Raw genomic sequence first — 26,350 nt, 5'->3', positions numbered from 1 at the left:
TACTTTATCCTATGGGTATGTCCCTGAATTGGTCATTGCAAGGGCCTCAAATACTCACCCATGAGGCCTGTGAGCTGTGCTGTGGCCGTGAGCCTGACCACTGGTATCCACTGCTCAGCCCACCTTGTTGCTGCCGCTTGCTGCAGGGCCACTGAATGCTGTGGCATGGCCTGCATCCGTGACGTGGGAGGTGTGTGCATGATGTGATCTGCCCTGAGCCTGCTGGGCTAAGCTGTCACCCCGGTGTACTGCACAACAGTGTGAAGAGGTGTGGAGTGGCTCTGTGGACACAGCAGTCGCACACCCATCTCCTGCTGGAGGAGTGCATGTGCCCCCACGGAACCCGACAGCCATTGAGCAAGGCTGAGGCCACGTGGCAGAGAATAGAATTTACCATAAAAGACTGTAAATGAGATGGGGCTGAATCCAGATATCGAGCGCTTTAAGCTCTGTCAGGCCCACCAGCATGAGTGGGAATCCATTGACAATTTGTATGCCAGACTTCATGAGCTAGACAACACGTGGGCAGTGGATGATCAGCCCAAAGAGACCAGGGCGCAAATAATCCACGGGTGCCGGAGCAAGACATTAAGTGGCCTGATACTCAAACAGCCCAACATAAGCCTGGATGGCATCCTTATCATGATGAGGTCGCATGACTGTCGGCAGCAAGGGCCATGGAAATCGACATGGTGATAACATAAATGTGCAGAAAGACTCACAGCGTGAAAGTGGAGCTTGGGGATGCCATATCCACAATATTGAAAAACACCTGACCCAGAGCTGTGACACTGGTGCCGGTGAATGCAGAATGCAGGAATTGTGGCAGTGATAAAAAAAATCCCCTGGAAAACTACCCTGGGCAGGGGAGAACATGTTTGAACTGTGGTAAGCCCAACCATTGTGCTAAAATGTACAGGGGAGGACCCAGAGGGTCCCTGGGGAGGCAGTCCCCAAAAACAGCAAGGCAACAATAGCGCTATCTTTCGTAGAGGGGCATCCCCTATTCGCACTCTGGTGATAAGGTTTTCAAATTTGATTAACTTTCATGACAAATTGTATTTCTTGAATTCAAATAAAGTTTTATTCACTTTAAACTTTTGGCTTTTGTTCTTTTTCTTTTTTATCAAAAAAGAGAGTGGATCACTTGAACCTGTTATCCAGGGTTTGGTGGTTATTCGGCCGTTCCTTAAAAACCCTCATTCACGTTTTTAGGTGGATTGTATGGCGGTATATCTTGGTTCTCCGCCTCGATAACGTGACTGCATCATCATCGGGTTTAGTATTGTGCTACCTCCACCTGGAGGAAAACCACTGGATATTTCAGTAGTGATCAGAGATCAAAATTGGACAGAGTGCTCATGTGTCGTGAATTAGTGAAAGTTAAAAAGGATGTTTTCTCATGCTACCTAGACTTTAATCTTTATTGTTGTCTGGTGCAAGGAAAAAGAATAAAAAAAGGGGGGAGATTGTACAGAAAGGGCAGTTAATGTGTCCGCTGTACAGTCAGTCCAATGGGTGGGTCGACATGTTTCAGCTCTTTATGTGCCCAACAGGGTCAGGTGAGCTTTCATCAGGACCAGGGGGTGTTGTCTTAAAGAGGGATATTTTCCACTTTAAAAGTGAGGAGTTCGGAATATTCTTCACTGATCTCCTAGTGAAAGGTTAATACCTTAAAAGCTCCGATTTAGGGCTTCCTAAGAAGAATGGCAGCGTAGTCGGGCGGGATTTCCGCTCTGCACGACTTGTGCTGACGCTGTCTTCCTGCTTGATGAAAACTACCCTGGGCAGGGGAGAACATGTTTGAACTGCTGTAAGCCCAACCATTGTGCTAAAATGTACAGGGGAGGACCCAGAGGGTCCCTGGGGAGGCAGTTCCCAAAAACAGCAAGGCAACAATAGCGCTATCTTTCGTAGAGGGGCATCCCCTATTCGCACTCTGGTGATAAGGTTTTCAAATTTGATTAACTTTCATGACAAATTGTATTTCTTGAATTCAAATAAAGTTTTATTCACTTTAAACTTTTGGCTTTTGTTCTTTTTCTTCAAACATACTTGATTTTTTGCCACATCAGGATGATTCTTAGAGTATTATAATCATGTATTGATCACAAAAATACGAATGTGACTTCTTTGAAGAAAAAGAAAAAAAGCCAAAAGTTTAAAGTGAATAAAACTTTATTTGAATTCAAGAAATACAATTTGTCATGAAAGTTAATCAAATTTGAAAACCTTATCACCTGAGTGTGAATGGGGGACGCCCCTCTACGGAGGATAGCGCTATTGTTGCTTTACTATTATCCTTTCTCTCAGGAGGATTTACCCACCAGCACCACCCACTTATTTTTTTAAATATTGAACTTATTTACAAACTCGAGTACGTTTGTTTTTCTTTGTTCTACACAGTCCCCAACAACAGCCATCAGGCAGCTTTTCCTCAATGATCCTGAGCTCCAAGGAGCTGCCAAGCACCACCCATGGGTTGGACATCAGCAGGATGAGACCCCCTTGGAGGAAGAGTTTCTTATTTCATTCATGGAACATCTCAAACGGCACAGGCCACAACTCACATGCATGGTGGAAATTGCTGGAACAGCGGTCAAAACTCTGACACCGGAGCCTCTGTGAATTTAATGGCCATCCAGCAATATTCATGCCTCTGGCCGAGGCCAGATCTATCCCGTCACATACCAAGATATACAAGTACAATGGGGAAAGGCCGTTGCCACTGAATGGAATCAAAAGAGTGTGTATTCTGTCAATCGACCAGGAAATCACAGAGGCAGTCCATGTCATTGACAAGGAAGCTGACCCGCTACTGGAGAGTCAAATGGTGGAAGATCTGTGTCTAACTTCATGTGCAAAAAAAGTACATGCCTTCCAAGTTGACGAGCAGTTGAACCAATTCCCTGGCCTGTTGAAAGGACCTGGCTGCTTGCAAGCCCAGCTGATCACCCTACACATTGACAAGCTGTCACTCCGGTGGCACTACGTCCTTGTTGTGTGCCGTTCCACCTGCGGTCTCTGGTGGAACAGAAGCTGAAGCAGTTGAAGTTTGGGGAGATCAAGAAGGTGTCTGGTAAAACTGCATGGGTGTCACCCATGGTAATAGCTGTAATAGCTGAGAAGCAGCCCGGCAAGATATGCCTCTGCATCAATATGCACCTCCCAAACAAGGCCTTAAAGAGGGAGAGACATATCACTCCCACAACACACAATATAGTAGCTGACCTAAACAGGGCGAGATGGTTCTCGAAACTAGACCTCAATGCTGGTTATCACCAGCTACAGCTGGCCAAGGAAGCGGGTATATAACAACATTTTCCACACTCTTTGGACTGCAAAGGTAAAAGAGGCTATGTTTCGGAATATTGTCCGCTGCGTTGGGATTTCAGAATGCGATTAGGGAGGTGCTGTCAGGTCTGCATGACGTAATGAACATGAGTGGCACATTTTGATCTACCCGGCAACAGCAGAAGAACATCAGCAATGTCTAAGGGCCACTCTCAAGCATCTGTGTGAACATGGGATCTCTCTCCTTTGGGAGAAGTGCTCTTTCTTCTAAAACAACATTGAATTCTTTGACTATGACTTTAGTCAGGAGGGAGTACAAGTGGACCCAAGGAAATCGAACACCATGAGACAAGCCCCAGCACCGTGCAAAGCCTTGGAGGTGCACAGATCCTTAGGGATACATATTGTGGCAGGTTCATCTCCAGCCTGGTGACCGCATTGCAGAGTCCATAAGGGCACAGATGAAAGTGGACACTCACTGGGAGTGAGGTCCTTGTGAAGAGAAGGCGTTCTGAAGAAAAGAACGTCATTGGTGGTGGATGCGAGTTCGTTAGTACTAGAAGCAGTGCTCACACAAGAAGTAGAGCCGGGAAGACAGGCCCTTGTGAAGAGAAGGCATCCTGAAGAAAAGAACGTCATTGGTGGTGGATGCGAGTCCAGTAGTACTTGGGCCAGTGCTCACACAAGAAGTGGAGCCAGGAAGATGGGCACCACAGGCGTTGGCAAGCAGTGTGTTGACATCGACTGAAGCAAGATACGTACAGATTGAAAGTAAGGCATTCACCATACAATTAGCCTGTGGACACTTTCATTTGTATGGACAATCATTAAGGGTGATCACTGATCATCAGCCACTAGTACCATTGTTTAGGGGAATTGCTCCCTCCATCACCCTGGATTGAACGATGGGCATTACAGTTACAAGACTACCAAATTGAGGAGGTGCACAAAACCTCCGCTGACTTTTTAATGTAGCTTCCACTCTGGTCAAAGGTGAGCGAGAGCAGGAGGATGGCCAAAATGAAGAATGCATCCACTTGATGAGCCAAGGAGCCTGCCTCAGTCACTGAGTCTTCCAGAGATAAATGAGGTGGAAGCTGCTGACGCAGAGCTTGTGAGAATGCTGCAGACTCTACGACAAGGGACCTGTCTATCCTTCTGCCTGCAGGATTACAACAATTGGAGTGGCATGGAAAAAGAGTGTCTTGTGCAGTTCTGGAGGGTCCAGCATGAGCTCAGTGCCACACACGAAGGTGTTGTATTGCAGGGTCATAGGTTGGGCATTCTCGAGAGCCTGATGAGGCAGGTGGCCCTGCTTGCTCACGGTGGGCATCGGGGGACAGCAAAAATGAACTCTCGTCTGTGAGGGAAGGTGTGCTTCCCTCAGCTGGGGGCATTAGTGGATGATCTGGCACAACAGTGTGCTGCATGTGAGGTTACTAGCAGTACCGAAGTGTGGGCACGGACTATAACTGAGGAGCGTTGATATGACATATAGGTAAAAGGCAGCATGGATTTTGCTCGTTTTTCAGATAGAAGGACCTCCTTGTTCCTCATGGACAGCCATTCAAAATGACTTATTGTAGAGCTCATTGAATTGATGGCATTTATGAATGTGGCACCAGCATTGGAAAAATTATTAGCCCTGTTTGGATTCCCCGAAGAAATCAAAAAAGATAATGGGCCACCTTTTCAAGGACATGAATTTCAAGATCTGCTCAATTGCCTAGGCAAACAGCACCATAGGATCACACCGCAATGGCCTCAGGCAAATGGGGAGGTCGTAAGGTTCATGCAAGCACTAAACAAGTCAATGAGCACTGCCAAAGATGAAGGGTCAGCGTTTATCGTTTCCTGCGGAATATCAAAGTATCCTGCATTGCTCCACACAGTACTCCCCATAGACATCCATGCTGAAGGGACACAGATTGGACACGATTCCTGTACACCCAGAATGGAGACAACCGGAGTATGACCAAGAAGGCACCCAGCACAGGCGGACACAGAACAATCTGAAAGCCAGCATCCGAAGAAGAGCTGCCCAACGTCAGCGGGACTGGGTGATCAGGTGCTACTCAGGGATTGGAAGCCTGGGGGGAAGTTTAAGGACACCATTTGAACCAGGCCTAAGGACAGTGTAAAGTTGAAAGGTACAATGGTAACTGCTTGGAAGCGCGACGAGACAGTAAGTAGGGGCATTTCATGGTTCAAGAGGGTGGAGGCCTCTGGTCAGGAGAGAATGAAGGATGAGGAAATTCTATCAGGGACATATTAAGGATTTTCGGGGCCCTGGGCCAAACGTATTTTGGGGGGCCCTGTTCAGAACAGCTTTGAATTTATAATACAGTTTCACCTCTTTCTTGCTCTCTTTGGCCAGGTCACTGACAGTGTACAGGCACACTCCTCCAAATTCTAAGTGATTTTAGGTCTAATAGTCAAGGATAGAGGTGTGTTTTCAGTGTTGTAACACAGCAGCAGCTCACTAAAATTACTGTAAATAATCTCTGAGACACCCTCCCATTTCTCATTTGTGAGGTCCTTTTTTGATCTAAAAGAAGCATTTTTATAGATGTTGCATTTTTACCTAAACACATTTCTCTTCAAATTGTTGGTAATACACTCCCACATTAAAAATAGATTAAAATAAAAATGGTATTTAAAATAATTTGGAATTATTCAAGGGCATCAGGGCAAGACTCTCTGCAGAACAGAGCTGGCAGGGGGGGGGGGGCTGAAAGGCTGGGGCCCTGGGCCAGAGCCTACTTTGCCCATACCTTCAAACGTCTCTAATTCTGATTCCAAGGGTGGAAACTGTGTGGTGAAACGTGTTGTGTGTCAGGCAACTGGGGATGGACGTCCCGGGTACGTGTCCCCTCATTATTAATTGCAAGAGCCTCCTACCACTGCATGTGTGGTGCGCCCCTTACCTGTCTCTCATTAGAGCTCTATGGTGCGCGCCACCACATCCATTCTTTCTGTCATCCGTTGCGTTACAGATCTGAGCCCCTCCGGCTGTCATCCGCTGACTATCACACTTCTCCTTCCCCTCCGTCCCACACAGAGACACAGCCTACCACTGTCCATCGCCCCCTCACCTGCCCCTCATCTACGGCCTTCACCGTCCCACGCAGCATTGCTGTCACCCCACTGCAGGTCCCTTAGTTATTGCCGGCCCAGGCCCCCCTCCGCCTCACCCAGCCTGCCATTCCCCCGCTATCCTCGCTGGTGGGGCCGCGGAGGTGCAACCTGATGCCGAAGGCCTCCCGCACCCGCTGCCTGGGTAGGAGCTCTGCGAGAAATCCACTTAATTGCGATAATAGGCCCCGGAGCTGTCCGCCTGGGAAGAATCTCGGCTCATTAATTTGCACAGTGTCAGCAGCGAGCCTGACAAGGTGCGGCGGAGGGGGCGGGAGCAGGAGCCCGGCAGGGGGCCCCAGGCTAAACAACGGATCACCTCCTACAGGGGCCTGTTATTGCGGGCTGTGGCGCGTGCTGGTGCCCTGCACGTGACGGTAGATTGGTCGTGGAGTTCCCGTTCTAATGTGGCAGCGACTGGAAGCAGCGCTTGTTCTTGCCACAACCGGGAGTCTGCTAGGTGGCCTCGAGCCATCTAAACGGAAAGGCAAGAGATAAAATGGGCCATCAGCACCTGAACCGATGAGGTAAGCGATTCCACCCACGGTGTTTTATTTGTGATGTTGTCTGAAAACAAAATCCGTAACGTTCTCCAGCATCGGATCCCTCACAGATTCGCGCGCTCTGAGGTGGGATTGCCACCCTGGCCGGTTTTATGCAGGTATGACCGATATTTTATGTCCCGATGGTGCAAAAATAAGAAAAATGACCTAAAGCTTGTACCCCCACCCCCATTTATCAGTACATAACTTATACAATAAATGTTAGAAGAAAGCACTTTAAAAAGTGTTCTACAGCTGCCATAACGACTTAACTAAAGACACATCTCGGCACACTAAAAAGGAATCCAGACGACTACGTGTAAAGGTATACGTAGGAATCATGTCTAGCCCTCCGGCATTTCCTTGTGGGGAAGGTAGCAGCCCTATCTGGCGGTAAGAAGTGAGGGCATATGAGATTTACGGCTCATTTTCACAGACTGCTGTGCTTCAGGTGGAGTGGAGCCCTTTTCCTCACGCTGCTTGTTATTTCACTAATCCACTTTCAAACTTTGCACCTGGGGTCCAAGGTTCCTTACGAGTTCACGGCCTGATTGCCAGAATTACTGAATACCAAGGCTCCCAAGTCTTCATGTTATCTCATGCCTCTCCCCCACCCTACACTTGCTATCCCTTTATCTCTCTATTGCAGGTTCTCTCTGCTTTCTTCTTTAGTTACCGTCTTTGGGTACTTCTCTCCTTCCTCTCTTGTCTGACTTTCTCTCCGAGTCAAAGTATGATGAAAATTCCCGTACTCAAAAATGAGTGCAGGGGCCCACCCTATGCAACCACTGGCGCACAGTATGCTCTGCATGTGCCAAAATCTGACACAGCTGCTTGCAGATCCAAATTCTCTGCCTCTATGGGGGTGAGCGATGCAGACAGCCCTGATATTTCGACCCAACAGATTAGTTCCTCTTTTTATTCTTTTTATAAGAGGAGTGTTATTCTACGTCAACTCGTCCGATTCAAACATGCATCTGTGAAGTCGTGAAATTATGCAGGCCTTAGAGATGTTGCTGTAACCAGCTGAAGCGTCGTGCCGATCTGACAGGGCATATTATAAAGACCAAAGGTAGCTTTTCCGCCCCTTTAGTTACACCAGTAATGAAAATAACTCAGCTTAACCTCAAAACGTTAAGGCGAATTAAGATCCACCCTAAGTAAAGTGTAGAGGGCTCGGGTGTGTCTGTCCTGCCTCTGGGACTCTTGGGTGTGTCTGTCCTGCCTCTGGGACTCTTGCGACACTGTGACATCCTAAGTTGTTTTCAGTGTTTGGGCTGACTCTCCTTGGTGTCAGGGCAGGACAGAGAATCAGTCCTGGCAAAAACGTTCACACGAGCCACACCTTGCATAGTTTAAGCAAGCAAGCCTACACTTCTTCAGAGACAGAGGGAGGCTGAGAGCACTCTACACCACCTCCTCCCCGAACTACACAAGCATTTGTAATGCAATAGGTCTTGCATTTCCGAGAGTTTAATCTATTGGCATTGTAAATGACAATGCCTTTTATTTATCTGTTTTAGTAATTAACACATAGATAAAAGGCATTGTCATTTTCAATGCCAATAGCTCAAACTCTTATAAATGGGAGATCTATTTAATTGCAAAGGAGCAGGCTGCTTGGAAAGTGAAAGTGTGCTTGCCGAGCTGAATGTTGGAGGAAAGCATGTCATGCCTGCAGTAGGAGAAACTCATTAAAGAAAATAGTGCTTACAGACTAAATAAGACGTACCATTTCACAACAGAAGTGAAAGGCCCAGTCCTCATGGGAGGTTGATAAAGAAAAATTGGCGGTACTAAGGAGGGACTAACAAGCCTATTAACAAATCAGAAGCCATGTTTGAAAAATATGGGCGGAGAGTGGGCGGAGCTTCAAGTCTATACTCGGGTACTGCATACCCCGCAGGGCAGCGCATGTGCTTCCCAGGCTCGACCTAAAAATGGTGACCAAAACTTGCCTTTTACAGCATGAAATATGCTCTCCAAAAATCTATACTTTTTGCGGGTAGTTTTGAAGATAATGTATTGAAAGTTCTTGCACTTCCGAGTCTGTAACAATACTCATAGATTCTATTTTCCCACAGCTCTGAATGGGCACGCTCATATGAAAAAAGCGAGCTCCTGATTAAAAACAAACAAAAAAGTTGCACTGAAAGCAAACATGTTTACCACAAAGGCGTGGCTGGAAACTAAAAGCGGCACCGGCAAAAAATGTAAAACTGTCCCTCCTCCATTCCCCCTCTTTCTCGTGCGCACCCTGTCACTCTCCTTTTCGATCTCTTTCTTTATCTTTTTGTCACCTTTGTACATTTTGCCATAAACCCTGGAAAGCTGGAGATAGAGGTGTGACCCCCTGACCTTCAAAAGCGGACTCCAATGGCTCTAGTCTCCAGGGAAATGCCCCATGGGATAAATCGCCAATCCAACCCTGGTGCCCCAGAGATAGTAGTGCATGTTGGATACACCATGCCCTCAGGGAAAATATGGCAATCAAGTCTTCTATGCCAGACGAAATCATAGCACTTTCAAACACTGGGAGAGATATACTGGCCATCACTGTTCTTGAGCTGGGTAATGGACCAGCAAATATTCCTTGCCATACAATTGATATAGTTATTTGTCCTGACATAGGCACAACGTATATGTATGCGTTTTGCTAAATAGTTCAGAAGTTTTCTTACCATTACATTTTAAGGGCTGGTAACATATTACAGAGGGATGTTATTTATTTATTTAATTTGCATTTTTGTATAAAGCATTATTCAACCAAAAGGTAACATCGAGCTGTTACATCCAATAACCAGTGGATGCAGGGCATCCCTTATGATATACAGTAACAACGTTTAAACATTGAACAATTTGTTACACTCAACGCAGCAACATCTGTAAGCACAATAATAATAATAATAATAATACTGCCATTTATGCAAACAGCTACCTCCTGGAAGGTGTCCCGGCGCTGTAGCGGCAGGTGAACAGGGAGGGATTAAATTAATCCAAGTTAAAAAGCCAGGTTTTGACTGCCTTTCTAAACAGTATTTCAGAAGAAATCTGGCGTAGAGAGTTGGGGAGAGAATTCCACAATTTAGACGCCCCAAACGAGAATGATCTGCCGCCCAGCCGGGTTTTCTTTACTCGGGGGGGTGCAGAGTAAATTCTGGGAGCAGGATCTCAAAACACGTGACTGCATGTAAAAACCCAACCTCTGTTTCAGGTATGCAGGGCAAGATCCGTGAAATGCCCGGAATGCTAAGGTCAAGGCCTTGAATTTAATTCTCTTGGCTACAGGTAGCCAGGGAAGTTCTCTGATTTGCGGAGGGATGTGTTGTCGAAAAGGAACGTGTTTGATTAATCTCGCAGCCGCATTTTGAACCATTTGGAGTTTCTTTACAAGATAGGCAGGTAAGCCTGTGTAAAGGCCATTAGCGTAGTCCAGGTGGGCAGTAACCGTAGCGTGGGTTACAGTCCTGCAGCAGCTCTCTGGCAGCAGATGTATACATTTCTGCAGGTTTCTCAGGCTACGGAAACAGGTGGCTGTAACCTGCTGAATCTGGGCAGAGAAAGATAAATCAACCTGCCATTTTACACCCAGATCTTTTGCCTGGTCCGCTGGTGCAGGTGGTGGGCCCATTTCCTCAGGCCACCAGAGGGCAGCCGGCGGTTGATGAGATTTGCCAAAAAACATCACCTCCATTTTGTCGGTATTCAATTTAAGTTTATTGTTATTCATCCAGCCTGCAATGTCTTTTAAGCAGCCTTTGAAGCGCTTAAAAGAGTCTTCGGTCTGATTCTTAAAAGGGAAGACCAACTGGGTGTCGTCGGCGTACGAGATCGCCTTCAATCCCCAGTTGGCTATCAGAGTAAATAGGGGGGTCAAATATATATTAAATAGGGGCGGGCTAAGGGCCGAACCTTGTGGCACCCCGCACAACAAAGGCTTGCGCATGGATTGAAGCGGTTGTACGGCCACCCTTTGAGTGCGCCGGTAGATGAAGGACTTCAGCCAGGCCAGAGTGGTGCCATTAACCCCGCTGGCCAGAAGGCGTTGAGTCAGTATAGCGTGGTCCACAGTATCAAATGCTGCAGAGAGGTCCAGGAGCACAAGCATAGCTGATGCTCCTCAGTCCAGTGCCATTCTAACTGAATCAGCTACCTCTAGTAATGCAGTCTCTGTACTGAACCTTGCTTGAAAACCGGATTGGGTATCGTGCAGGATATTATTATTTTCAATGAAGTTGGTCAGTTGCCGCTGCACTACCTTTTCCAGCATTTTTGCAGGGGCCGGTAACAGGGAGATGGGTCTGTAATTGTTCAAAACCCCCATGTTTGATTTCTTTTTTAGGGGAAGTAGAGTGACATGATTCCATACATTAGGGGAAGTGCCAGTGGAAAGAGAAGCATTCCAAATTGTAGACAGCACATAGCTCGTGGAATTAGCCAACTCTTTCCATAGTTTAGGGGGGCATAGGTCTTCCGGTGAACCGAATTTACATCCCTGGATCACTGCCACTGCTTCCCTTTGAGATATGGGGGCAAAGGCAGAGAGGAAAGACGGTGATGTAAGCCTAACTGCCACGTCGGATTTCAACATAGGAATAGTGGCTAGAAAAGAATTGTAAACGTTGCTGATTTTATCATTAAAAAAGGTTGAAATTCTTTCGCACAGTGCCATTGATGACTGCGCATCAGTGACCAACTCGCGGGGTTTAAGAAAGGCGTTAACCACCTTAAAGATAGCCTTTCCCGGTTAATCGGAGGAATCAATACACTTGGCAATGTAATCTCTTCTAGCCTTCTTCATAAGTCTATACATATCCTTCAGGGATTTCTTATATACCATTTTGGCAGAAGTGTGATAATCCGCCCTCCATAGTCATCCCTGGCGCTTACACTTGCTTTTCATAGCCCTTAGAGACTCCGAGAACCATGGGGCTGAAGGAGATTTCCTCATGGATCTTGTGACTCTCGCCGGTGCCGAAGTATCTACTGCAGTGGCAATCCAATTATGTAGTGCCAAACTATCTGCATTAGGGTCAAGGGATAAGGGCGGTTGGTTAGCTACTAAAATTGGGCTTGAGCAAGCAGCTGTCAGCTTCTCCCAATTCCTTTTTAAGAAGTAACGGGTATTCTCAGCTACGTCGGGTTTGGCCAGATTAAATGAAAAAGGGATGAGGAAATGGTCTGACCAAATCACCTGGTTTGGCTCATCAATTTTCATAGACGAGATATTAGAGAATATCAGATCAAGGGTATGCCCTGCTTTATGGGTAGGAGATTTTACAAATTGGGGCAGATTTGCACCTTCCATCAAGGAGATCATCTGCATTGCTGGAACACAAGTGGGGTCATTTACGTGTAAATTAAAATCCCCTAATATTGTGAAATTGGAGGAAAGAAGGGATTTCTGGGCAATAAAGTTGCATAGTTCCAGGTGTATACTGACAAGAACAGTTAGCAGTTCCTGTTAGGGTAGGTCAACGAAGAGTAGTGTGATAGGGGGAGTATGCACTGACGCAATGTTAGGAGGGAAACAGGAATTCAAAGAGAGTGCCAGGGGACGAGCGAGCACAGAGGTTCAGTAGGAAGTAGGAGAAAAGAAGAGCAAATAATGCAAAAAGAGGACAAGAGACTTGCAATCATCAATTAGACCAAAGAGCTAAATCGATTGACTTTGTCTGAGTTCCTGATTGCAGCACAGTCTTCCATTATGTAGACCGGTGTGGTCGGCTCTTGGGGAAATGCGCCATTCGGTGCGTCATTCTCTTTAGAGTGCTCTAGAATTATGTCATAGCTCTGGTCTTTGTGCCAGCCCCACTGGGGTAATCAATGATGGTGAAATAGTCAGTGCTATTCACTGTGCCAGATGTGTGCTCCCTGTGTGGGGGAATAGAGGGTGTACAGTACTGGCAATGGCACAGCTGTAGGACAGGTTACTTATTAACCTCCAGTTAATGATTGCAATAGGACGTTACCCCAATAAGTAAAGCATATATTGTCTGTGACAGTTCCCAAAAAGCCAGCTTGTTAATCATACATGGCAATGGAAATGAAATAAAATTTTGTACTTGTATAGCGCACTGCTGCCCCAGCAACGGGGCGTCCTGGCGCTTGTAATCATACCGCTGTGGAACCCTTCCTGGCTTTCCCTGTGAAATGTCCACTCCTGGGCACCCCCAAGGTGAAGCCAGGCATCCCCAGCGCTGTTGGGGCCGTTGTGGAGATTAAGCAAGCTATTGCCCAGAGTTGCAGAGTGGGACCCATGATTAGAGTAGGCACCAAGGCGAGAATTGTCAGGTCCGAAGAAATTGAGCCCAAGACCCGCCGAGGCGGGAATTGAACCCTGGTCCCAGGCCAGATCACTGCATCAGGGTCTTCCGCTCTAACCAATGGCAGTTTCCTCTGTCTCATGCATCTGTAGCATAGAATGGCAGGACTGTAACCTATCACTGCTATGCATGCTGCACTTACTGGTAATGTGGAAATGGAACATGGCATGTATGTTTGCTAGAAATAAACAGCAATATGAAAATCTTTACATATTATCCTATATGTGAAGCATGCATTTATATCATGTCCTGCATTAAATAATACACTTAAAGCAAAGGGCTCCATAGCGTGGAATGACAGAGGCCACCGGCTGCGGGAGTGGAGTCGTTAAAGGTATAGCATTGGGGTGCAACTGGGGATCGGCAGACGTTGGTCGAATGCAATAATACTGCATTGGGTGGCTCATTTGTTTACGTTTTAAGTTATCTTTTTTAATGTGAGGCTTTTTTGTAAATTGTTATGCATTGCATTCATGTAAATGACCACTGCAATAGGTATATTAACTATCTCATTAAAACTGGACCAGGGATCTGCAGATTACCCATAGATCCAAGTAGCGCGTCTCTTTTTTTTTTTTAGTTAAATACTTTTTTATTTAAAGATAAAGGGAAACAAATACCAGTGTAGTCAAAATCAATCCAAGAGTGCAAGTACAAGAATAGATAAATAGTAACTGCAGAATAGGTGAATTATATTTTAACACAATATAGTAATATACTTAAGATGGTAACAAAACGAGATAAAAACACAAAAAAAGATACCTAGTGAAAAAGGGATTAACAAGTTATACTATACTGGAATACAAAGAACCTGTGTAAATGCTAGGATGAATACAATGTGAAAAAGGAAGGAAGTTTTTATTAGAGGAAAGAGAAAGAGAAAAGAAGTAAAAGAAGACAGAAGAAAAAGAAAGGAAAAGAGGAAGGGAGATAGAAGAAAGAAAGGAAGAAAATAAGAAAACAAAAAATAGTAGGGATAAAGAGAGCTTAGAATGACGATGATAGAAAATTAGTAAAGGGTAGCCATAATAAATCAGATTTAATTTGTAGGTGGATGGAAGACTGAGGAATAGATGCAATTCTATGTTCATCACATATATAATTCCACCAAAGTAAAAAATACAATTTAGAGTTGTTTTTCCAGCAGGTTAATATAACTATAAAAGCAACAGCAAGAAATAAATCAAATAAAATTGATTTTGAGGTAACTTGAGCAAAATCAGGCGACATGGTACCTAGGAATATATTGTGGATATTAAATTGGATCTTATAAGAAAAAATCAGTATGCATTTTGACCATACAGCTTTCCAAAAAGCATATACCTTAGGACAATAGAACAATAAATGTAATAAAGAACCTTCAGCAGTAGAACACGACCAACAAGATGATGAAGTAGAGTGGTTAAATTTATGTACCAAAAGTGGAGTAATGACAACTCTATTATAAATAAAATAGAGAGACTGTGTGATATTAGCAGCTTTGGATGTCTTGAATAGTTTTTGCCAAAACTGATCCCATTGAAGTGTAGAGAGTGTCAGGGATAAATCCTGTTCCCATTCAAGTTCCACCTTAGATTTATTCCGTGTGCCAATAAGGGTAGATAAAGATTTATAAATAAAGGAGGCACTTGGACTAGTATCGGCAGACACTTGATATAGTGGGGTATCAGGGATAAAGGCAGTAGGGATTGGTTGAGTCTTGAAATTCTGTAAACATTTCTGCAAAATTGGGACTAACGTATTATACTGCTGAAAACAAGAATCAGGTAAAAGAAAAGTCTCTTGTAATTGATGGAAAGAAAGAATCTCATTATTGACAATCAGTTGGTTAACGTAAAAAATACCCTTTTCTTTCCATTGTTTGTAATAGAATGATTTGAAACGAAACTTAATGTATTTATTAAACCAAAGTGATGACGCTAGGAAAGATTGATAATCATTAAAATTCTTAAAGAAAAGCGCATGCAACAAGGATTGGGAATGTTTTAGAATAGGGTATTTGGAAATAAAGGTACAGTTATACATGTGAACAACATCTCGTATTGAAAAGTCATTTAACAGTGAGCATTCAACTTTGACCCATGAAGGTGTAGGCAAATCCTGATAATCTTTGGACAAAGCATAAAATTGATGAATCCGAAAACCATTATGGTATAAAATGAAATCAGGGAATCTTACCCCCACCCCCTCGTTTTTAGGATGAATCAATTTAGACAGAGCAATGCGTGCATGTTTGTTATTCCAGAGAAATTTAGTGCAAATCGAATTAATCTGGGGAAAATAATATTTAGGAATTTTAAAAGGTAACATGGATAAAATAAAGAGAATCTGAGGGACAATCAACATTTTAATTGTATCAAGTCTGCCCCACCATGATAGGAATAAAGGAGACCAAAGGGCTAACAGATTCGTAATTTTAAGCTTTAAAGCAGAAAAATTGTGGGATAATGTGTCACGAATGTTTGAGGAGAACCATGTGCCAAGATATTTGATTTTTTGAGGACACCATGTAAAGTTGGTTAAATCAAACATATGCCTATAGCATGAAGTGTTTAAGGGTAACATCTCTGTTTTAGAGAAATTTAATTTATAGCCTGAAACCTTAGCAAAAGATGAGATTTCCTGTAAGAAGGGTGGTAAGGAGGACACAGGATTGGACATATAGATGAGAACGTCATCTGCATACGCAGACAATTTAATTTGTTGAGTTTTGAAACTAAAACCAGTAATGAGAGGATTACTTCTGATACGTTCCAGAAAGGGCTCTAGACATAATAAAAATAGCAATGGGGACAGGGGACAGCCCTGACGCGTACCTCTTTGAAGGGAAAAATAAGGGGAAAAAAGACCGTTAACGAAAACACATGCTTTTGGATTGGTATATAGCAATTTAACATATGAAATAAACTTTGGGCCAAAACCGAACCATTGTAGTGCGTGAATCAGAAAGTCCCAATTAATTCGGTCAAAGGCTTTTTCTGCATCCAAGGATAATGCAGCTAGTGGAGATGGGTATTTTTTACTAAGAGCAAGAATATTGGAAAACATTCTGGCATTGTCCGAAGCCAGACGACCTTTAACAAAACCAACTTGATCTGGGTTAATGAGAAGAGGGATAACTTTCTCTAAACGAGAAGCTAAGATTTTTGCATAAATTTTACAATCATAATTGATTAGTGAAATAGGACGAACATTTTTGCAATAGGAGGGGTCTTTATCTGGTTTGGGGATTACAATGATAAGGGCTTCCAGAAAAGAACCACAGGCGTGTGAGTTAGCTATAAACGAATTAAATAGCTCTAATAATTTAGGGGCAAAAATTGAGGAAAAAGAGCTAAGTAGTTCCACTGAAAATCCATCAGGGCCAGGGGCCTTAGCTTTTTTCAAAGATTTAAGAGCATCAATTAATTCTTGTAGAGAGATGTCTTCTTCAAGGGGTTTGAAAATATCCTGTGCAGTCATGGGCTTGGGAATATCTCGAAAGAAAGAAGTAAAGTCTTCTTCCGAGGGCATAGTAGTTTCTGTATATAGGAGATTATAGTATGATTGAAATGTGAGACTAATATCAGAGTCAGAGGAGAGGAGTGCATTGTTAGATTCTGAATGAATGGGGCCGATAGCTTTATGTTCTGATGTGATTTTTAAATAATTGGCTAGCATTTTTCCTGCTTTGTTTTGGCCTCCGTGATATTTCGATTTAATTTTAAGAAGGATGTTACAGGCATCAGCCGTGACTATTTTATTCAGGGAGGATTTGGCTTTGATTAATTCTTGTAGTGCTGATGTAGATTTAGAGTAATAATTATGTTCTAATGTCTTCAAACGGGATAGGGTCTCTTTATATTTAGTGTGCATTAACTTTTTCTTCTTAGAGGAGTATGCAATAGTGAAGGCTCTAAAAGACGCTTTGAATGCATCCCAATTATTTTGTAAGGAAGTGTCTGAAGAATTATTAAAAGCAAAAAATTCCTTAATGAAAGAAGTCGCTTCTAAAATAAAAGTTTGATCTAAAAACAGGTGATTATTAAAACGCCATCTGCCTTGTTTGCATGTGGTAAAAGATAGGTCAATAAGGGTGGAAACAGGGGCATGGTCAGAGATAAAAATAGACCCAATGTCAGACGATTGGAGGCAGGGTAGTAATGATTTGGAGACTAAAATATAGTCAATACGAGACCTAGTATGGTGGACAGGTGAAAAAAAAGTAAATTCTGAAGTGTCTGGATTACACGTTTTCCATGTATCAAATAGGGGGCGAGAGGAAAGGGCTGATTGAAATGACTTGTGGGATTTATCAGGTTTGAACTTGCATTTGGATTGTCTGTCAGTAAACAGGTCTAACCAATTGTTAAAATCACCACCAACCACAATGTCAGAATTGGAGATTGACAATAATTTTGTCAGGACTGCCGTAGCGCCAATCCAAAGATGGCGCCTTGAACAACACGCATGCGCGGAGGAGTCAGGCAGTAACAAAAGCCTGGCTTCCCCCGGAAGTAGCGCTTTGCGTTCGTTTGTTATTGAAGCCCCAAGTTCCGAAGCTTTCCTGCATCCCGCTTGGAATCTCTGTGTTCGAAGTCCTTTCAACTCCCGTGACAGCCGTCACGATCGTCCAGAATCCTGAATATCCTGGATAGAATAGTTCCGTGGTAGATTCTCTTACACGAGGTAAGGATTTCCGTTGTTGTGTTCGTTATCGTGAGAGAGGGTCCTTATCTGCCGCCTGGATCTGCGTTCCCCTGGGTGTGAACTCAGCGTCCCGAGTGGTAGGTCAGGCTGGTGTTCTCCACGTTGTACGGCACGAATGGTTTCCTTGCTTCCCTGAGCCTCGTAGTCATCCGGTATTCTGCCTTGTGACTCCTCACCGCGACCCCACTGTAATTACACCGGAATGAACTCATTCTCCTGATCTCCGGTAACAATTAAAGGTCGCCTTGCCTCGTTCCTTCTGCTGGATCTTGGATTCCCATCAGCCTCCAAATACAGCGTCTTCTCTCAGCGACTCAACTGTGATTACACCGGAATGAACTCACTCTCCTGATCTCCGGTAACAAGTTAAGGTCGCCTTTTTCTTTCTTTATTTCCTGCACTGTATAGCCCCACTCACCCTTCAGAAGGTTTTGTCTGTGGCCAGACGCATCCCTGAGTGGACAGTTCCACGCTTAAGAGGAGGAAATCTAGGTGAGCTTACACTTACATTAAGTTAGTGGTAGAGTGCTCTCTGCTGGGTTGATATATACATGTCCTTAGGGCACTCTCCTTGTTCTTACAGCTTCTGGAACATCTCGAACATCTCTTTCTCATTACTCTGCTGTTCAAGACCAGAAGGAGGGAAATATAAGGTATAGCACAGGTCTAGGAGAGTGGGATAGGAAGTCGCTGTTTTCTGTGTCAGCTAACCACGCCTTCTTTATTTTAGCCACTCCAACGTGCAAAGATCGAAGATAGAGACAGCGTCTGGAGCTCCTTCCCTTGTTTCTTCCCTTGTTTTGTTTCCCCTCTTTCCCTGGTCATCCCCGTAGTATAGAGTCTGATATGCTTGGGTGGTGATTGGGGGAAGTCGAGGAATTATCATCAGTTCCTGGGCGCCTCTGCAGAAACTCCCGGTAAGACTTTCCAGAGTCCTTGAATCCGGACAGAACGCAAAGCCTACAAAGACATAATCTTTATTTCTGCCCAGGCGCCATGGAACTGAGTCAGGTGTCTTTAGCAGATCTAGCCCATATGATAGGTAATCTCCAAGTGGAGACTCAGGCTTTAGCAAGTAGGGTAGATTCCTTACAAACAGATCGGAGGGAGGCAGGTGATGTAGGTAGCATAGGTCCAAGCACTATCACTTCCCCGGTGATACAGGTGTCCACACCCCAAACCATACCCTTAGCTCCCCCCGAGAGGTTCTTTGGGGATTCTGCCAAGTTCCCTGTGTTTATTAGCCAATGTCAGCTACACTTTATGTGTAAAGCCTCATGCTTTCCCACAGAGCAAGCCAAGGTAGCGTTTGTTATGTCCTATTTGGGTGGGGTAGCCGCTAATTGGACCATACCTCTTATAGAGAGAGATGACCCTTTGTTATATAACTACCAGGCTTTCCGTCGTGAGCTGAGGAAACTATTTGATAGACATACATTTACACACTCTGCGGACACTGAACTCTTGAATTTAAAGCAGGGGACGAAGGATTTGGCCGGATACATAACCGACTTTCAAAGATTAGTGGTTGAAACTGGTTGGCCCGAAGAAAAGCGTACCGCTCTTTTCTATAAGGGTCTCAGGGAGGACTTGAAGGATGCTCTCACTCAGGTAGTAGATCCCCCAGATACATGTCCAGAACTGATCGATTTGGTGGTAAAGATCGACCACCGATTGCATGAAAGAAAGCGAGAGAAGGGTAAGGGAGAGTATAGATGGATGCCCTTCCGAGAGAAAAAACTCGATGCAGAAAAGGTTCTAGAAGAAGTAGAACCCATGCAGATTGGGTCAGTAAAGGGGCCCTTGACCAACGCCGAAAGACAGAGACGCAGGGAGAAAAAACTCTGTCTGTATTGTGGGAAACCGGGCCATTTCCTGAGAGAATGTCCAGTACGACCAAAATCCGGGACCCAGTCGGAAAACTAAGAAGCCCGAGATCCAAGGAGACAGGTGTCTCGGGTACTTCTGGATGCATTGTCTCCTCCTCCGAACTACCCGTAAGTCAGGCTCGCCATTTTTTTGTCAAGGCTTGTATCACATGGGGTCAGCATCAGGTCGTGGTCCCCGTGATGATAGATTCCGGAGCGTCAGGGAATTTTGTGGATCTCCTATGGGCCAAAAGGCATAAGATCGATCAGGTAGCCAAGGCTGTTTGGGAAGAGGTAACCACCATTGATGGCAGTACCCTAACCTCAGGTCCTGTAACCCACCAGACAACACCCTTAAAGGTGGAAATCGAAGACCAACATTCAGAAATCATGGTTTTTGACTTAATCCGCGCTCCCCAGTTCCCCGTTATTTTAGGGCTGCCTTGGTTGCGTCAACATAATCCCTTAATCAATTGGACAGATTTAACCTTGACATTCAGACATAAATCCAGTTCTCATAACCTAGCACCTTTAATGGTTTCTGGGAGTGACCTAGTAGCCTCAGGAGATGTGGAAGAAGGGTCTTTACCTTTGGTGTACCGAGATCTACATCATATCTTTGATGAAAAGGAAGCAACCAGTCTTCCCCCGCATAGGCAGTACGACTGCCGAATAGATCTACAGGCAGGGGCCCGTATTCCCTGCAGTCGTGTATACAATCTAACCGAGAAGGAGAATATATATCTCCGGGAGTATCTGGACAAGATGTTACAAATGGGGTTCATCCGTCCTTCCCGCTCTCCGGCCTCTTCCTCTCTTTTTTTTATACCAAAGAGAGAGGGAGGTCTGAGATGTTGCATCGACTACAGATCACTTAATTCTGTCACCATAAAGAACAGGTACCCGTTACCCCTGATTTCTGATCTCCTTGATAGGGTTATGGGTGCAACAATATTCACGAAACTGGACTTACGCGGAGCTTACCACCTCGTCCGCGTAAGGGAGGGAGACGAATGGAAGACGGCATTTTGCACTAAATACGGTCTCTATGAATATTTAGTGATGCCGTTTGGATTGTGTAACGCCCCTTGGGCGTTTCAGTTTTTCATTAATGAGACCCTCAAGGACATGATCGATAAGTATGTTATCGTTTATATTGACGATCTGCTTATTTACTCTCGCTCCCTGGCAGAACATGAGAACCATGTAAGAAGTGTACTTGAACGGTTACAGGACAACAAACTGTATTGTAAATTAGAAAAATGGACCTTCCATGCACAAGAAGTGCCCTTCCTGGGTTTCATCATTTCTCCCCAAGGCCTTCGAATGGATCCAATAAAGGTTGAGGCAATTAACCGTTGGGCAGCACCTCAGACGGTGAAAGAGACACAAAGCTTCATCGGTTTTGCTAACTTTTATCGGCGGTTTATTTGTAATTTCTCTCGATTGGTTTCCCCTATTACTGCCCTGTTAAAAAAGGGGGTAAAATTCTTGTGGACCCCAGAGGCAGAGGATGCCTTTCAGAAACTGAAAGAAGCTTTTACCCAAGCTCCGGTTCTAAAACATCCAGATCCGGCTCATGAATTCATAGTAGAAGCGGATGCTTCCAATGTAGCTGTAGGGGGGGTTCTCTCCCAATATGACTCTCAAACTGGAATACTCCATCCTGTAGCTTTTTTTTCCCGCAAGCTTACTCCCGCCGAGATTAATTATGCTATAGGGGACAAAGAATTGTTGGCCATACGAAAGGCGTTTGAAGAGTGGAGGCAATACTTATTAAGTGCAAAGTACACATTCACAGTATTGACGGATCACAGAAATCTACAGTATTTGAAATCGGCAAGAGCATTGTCTCTCCGACAGCTAAGATGGTCACAATTCTTTAACGAATTTGATTTCCTTATTCGTTACCAAGCTGGAAGGAAGAACGGGAAAGCGGACGCCTTATCCCGCCTAGGTTATGACCACGAAGAAACACCCACAGAACCACCCCTGATCATTGCCCATGAGAAGATAGTAGGGGGAACCTACTCAGAGGAAGAGTTCCTGGAACGGGTCCAGCGGGAACAGACTTCTGGTGATATGAAGGGCATAAGTGGTGCACACTCAGTCACATATGAAGCAGGTTGTGCCTATATTGAAGGGGGTTTGGTACTTCCCACAGTTGAGCTACAGGAACAAGCGCTAGACTGGTCCCATTCACATCCTCTTGCAGGTCACCCAGGGTACGTGAAAACACTAGAAATCTTACGCAGGCGATTCTGGTGGCCTGATATGGTAAAAGACACCAAATTGTATGTGCAGAGATGCAGTATATGCGCTCAAGGCAAATCGTCCACCCAAAGACCCATGGGGCTCTTGCTTCCCTTGCCCACACCTCCTCGCCCTTGGCATACCTTGTCTCTCGATTTTATAGTTGACTTACCACGCACAGCTAAGGGACACACCACGTTACTAGTGGTGGTAGATCTGTTTTCAAAATTGGCACACTTTATTCCGTTATCCAAACTCCCTACCTCTCGAACATTGGCCCACATCTTTTTACAACAAATAGTGCGATTGCATGGACTCCCATCAGTCGTCATTTCAGACAGAGGTGCACAGTTCGTGTCCAAATTTTGGAAGGGATTGTGTACTTTATTAGAGATTGACGCTCGTTTGTCCTCTAGTCATCACCCTCAGACGGATGGACAAACGGAACGGGTTAATCAGTGCTTTGAGCAATACATCAGGTGTCAAGTCATGCAATCAACGAAAGAATGGGACGAATTAGTGCGGGTGGCGGAAATAGCGTATAATAACAGTTACCATACAGCTATCAAGACCACACCCTACATGTGCACTTACGGGTACCATCCCAGAACTGTCTGTCAACCAATATATTCTGCTTGTTCTACTCCCAAGGCCCTAGACATGATACAAGAATTGCAAACAGTGCATCGAGCAGCCAAGGACAACCTGGACCAAGCCAAGGCTCGGTATAAGGAAGGAGCAGACGCCCATAGAAGACCAGGGCCTGAGTATAAACAGGGAGAGAAGGTGTGGTTGTCTGCAAAGAACATAGCTTTGAAGGGGTCTTGCAAGTTCAAACCAAGATACGTAGGACCGTATGAAATTATCAAAGTAGTGAACCCTGTGGCCCTTAAATTGGCTCTACCCCCAGCCCTAAAGATCCATCCTGTTTTCCACACCTCCTTGTTAAAACCTGTTGAGCCCGGGACTCGATTGCAATCCTCTCCAGCACCCCTTCTTGTTGATGAAGAACCGGAATACGAAGTGGAAAAGATCATAGACTCTAGACGAGTCAGACAAAGACTGCAGTACCTGGTCCATTGGAAAGGATACGGAATTGACGAACGGTCATGGGAACCAGCCAGTAATATACATGCTCCCAGACTGCTTCGCCTCTTCCACCGACAACATCCTGATAAACCCAGACCCGTGGGGGGGTCGTTAGGAGGAGTGTACTGTCAGGACTGCCGTAGCGCCAATCCAAAGATGGCGCCTTGAACAACACGCATGCGCGGAGGAGTCAGGCAGTAACAAAAGCCTGGCTTCCCCCGGAAGTAGCGCTTTGCGTTCGTTTGTTATTGAAGCCCCAAGTTCCGAAGCTTTCCTGCATCCCGCTTGGAATCTCTGTGTTCGAAGTCCTTTCAACTCCCGTGACAGCCGTCACGATCGTCCAGAATCCTGAATATCCTGGATAGAATAGTTCCGTGGTAGATTCTCTTACACGAGGTAAGGATTTCCGTTGTTGTGTTCGTTATCGTGAGAGAGGGTCCTTATCTGCCGCCTGGATCTGCGTTCCCCTGGGTGTGAACTCAGCGTCCCGAGTGGTAGGTCAGGCTGGTGTTCTCCACGTTGTACGGCACGAATGGTTTCCTTGCTTCCCTGAGCCTCGTAGTCATCCGGTATTCTGCCTTGTGACTCCTCACCGCGACCCCACTGTAATTACACCGGAATGAACTCATTCTCCTGATCTCCGGTAACAATTAAAGGTCGCCTTGCCTCGTTCCTTCTGCTGGATCTTGGATTCCCATCAGCCTCCAAATACAGCGTCTTCTCTCAGCGACTCAACTGTGATTACACCGGAATGAACTCACTCTCCTGATCTCCGGTAACAAGTTAAGGTCGCCTTTTTCTTTCTTTATTTCCTGCACTGTATAGCCCCACTCACCCTTCAGAAGGTTTTGTCTGTGGCCAGACGCATCCCTGAGTGGACAGTTCCACGCTTAAGAGGAGGAAATCTAGGTGAGCTTACACTTACATTAAGTTAGTGGTAGAGTGCTCTCTGCTGGGTTGATATATACATGTCCTTAGGGCACTCTCCTTGTTCTTACAGCTTCTGGAACATCTCGAACATCTCTTTCTCATTACTCTGCTGTTCAAGACCAGAAGGAGGGAAATATAAGGTATAGCACAGGTCTAGGAGAGTGGGATAGGAAGTCGCTGTTTTCTGTGTCAGCTAACCACGCCTTCTTTATTTTAGCCACTCCAACGTGCAAAGATCGAAGATAGAGACAGCGTCTGGAGCTCCTTCCCTTGTTTCTTCCCTTGTTTTGTTTCCCCTCTTTCCCTGGTCATCCCCGTAGTATAGAGTCTGATATGCTTGGGTGGTGATTGGGGGAAGTCGAGGAATTACCATCAGTTCCTGGGCGCCTCTGCAGAAACTCCCGGTAAGACTTTCCAGAGTCCTTGAATCCGGACAAATTTCACCTTTATAAATTGCCAAATTTCTAAGTCTGGTTTAACCGGCCCATATATATTGAAAAAGGTGATTTGTCTTTTATTTATGATAACCTCCGCCATTACCCACCGACCATCTGGGTCACACTCTGATGATAAAATCTGTGCATTCATAGATTTATAAAATAATATAGCAACACCACCATGACGATCTATAGCAGGAGAAAAAACCATTTGATTAACCCATTGGCGTTTAAGCTTAAGAGATTCTTTATCATTACAATGGGTTTCTTGTAAAAAAGCAACCTGGGTATTAAGTTTAGCTAAATGAGACAATACCTTTTGACGCTTGACAGGATGACCAAGACCACGAACATTCCACGAAATCACATTAACCATAACTCTGGATGGAGGGGAACATGAGGGGATATGAACACGTGACTGCAAAAACAACAAGAAAAATGGAAAGACATTGTTCAATATGTGGACAGAAAATCCTAATACCAAAAATACAGCAGATATAGAGGAATAGAATTAAGAGTGAGGCAGAATGGGCTGAAGAGTTGAAAAGAAAAACAAAAAGAGAAACAAAAATAAAAAAATAAAAAAGAAACAGAAGAAAGAGACAGAAATACGTAAACAGATCAAGGAAGAACATCCAGATCTGTAAAAAACGTGGAAGAGCTGAGGAAGGGGAGCGTAGTGACGCCAGAGGACACGGACCACAATAATAGATATAGGAGGAGTCAAGAAGAAGGGAACCTCATAAATATAGTACATATACAACCAACAGGAAAACATTAGTTAAACATGTGTACTGGATTTAAAGTAGCAATCCTAAAAGTGAAAAGAAGTCAAGGATTAGTATCCATTCCATGTGACGGGAGGCTCTGAAGGAAGAGTTTAAGTTTTTCCGGATCATCAAAGGAACGTGATCGACCCTCATGCGTAATTTTGCAAAGACATGGATGTAGAATTCCATATTGGATGTTGAGACGTCTCATCTGCGGGCGCAAAGCAAGGAATTCTTTGCGCCGGGCATTGGTTGCAGTGGAAACATCTTGCGATATGAAGAGAGTATGATCAGACCAAATAAGGCGCCTTTTTAGTCTAACAGCTTTCAAAATCTGCATCAGTTCAGTGAATTCAAGGAAGAGCATGATAATTCCACGTGGTTTATTGGCAGTAGAATTTAAACGACCCAGACGATGTGCTCTTTGTATGTTAAGAGGACCTGATGAAGTTGGTAGATCAAGGAGTTCTGGAAGAAACTTCTGTAGGAAGGACACCATGTTAGACCCTTCGATATTTTCCGGAAGACCATAAAGGCGTAAGTTATTTCTGCGATTACGATTTTCAAGGTCCTCTGTGTGAAGTTTAAGTTTATGAATTTCTTGTTCAAGCAGTGGAATTTTTGTGGAGGCATCCTGAAGATCACTAACACGTTGATCCAAATCTAGAACCTTACTTTCCATGACAATCCATCTCTCCTCAATCTGTTTTAGTTTTTCATTAGTAGTGGACATGAAAGGTTGAAGACCACGAACCTCATCGAGGATAGAGTCCAAAACAGGATTCTGAGAAGAATGGATAGGAGAAGGCGGGTAATTTTTATGCCGCTTAGGTTTCGTACCAGTAGTAGACGATTTGGCAGAATGAAAGTCAGTAGACATTGTGCTTAGCAGTCAGCAAAAAATTGGAGCCAAGGAAAAAAAAGCCACCAAGCGTCAAAGATAGTCCACAAATATTCAAATCTTATGTGCGGGTCTTCCAGAATAGAAACAGAATATGAAAAATGGCACCAGCAAGC

General features: G+C 44.7%; 1 protein-coding gene across 2 annotated transcripts in view; it reads left to right on the top strand.

Annotated features, from left to right (window-relative positions):
* Window positions 1-6,801: 6,801 nt before the first annotated feature.
* The window catches only part of RASGRP2 (RAS guanyl releasing protein 2), a 595,380-nt gene continuing 575,831 nt past the window's right edge, over window positions 6,802-26,350 (top strand). For both annotated transcript variants that reach the window (XM_085625475.1, XM_085625474.1), the window contains exon 1: window positions 6,802-6,956. The gene's annotated coding sequence lies outside the window, so the exon portion shown is untranslated. The remainder of the gene's footprint in view (window positions 6,957-26,350) is intronic.

This window comes from Triturus cristatus, chromosome 9 (assembly GCF_964204655.1).
Source record: "Triturus cristatus chromosome 9, aTriCri1.1, whole genome shotgun sequence".
Taxonomy (NCBI): Eukaryota; Metazoa; Chordata; class Amphibia; order Caudata; family Salamandridae; genus Triturus; species Triturus cristatus.
Note: the sequence above shows the minus strand (reverse complement) of the source record. Positions and strands in the feature narration are given on the sequence as shown.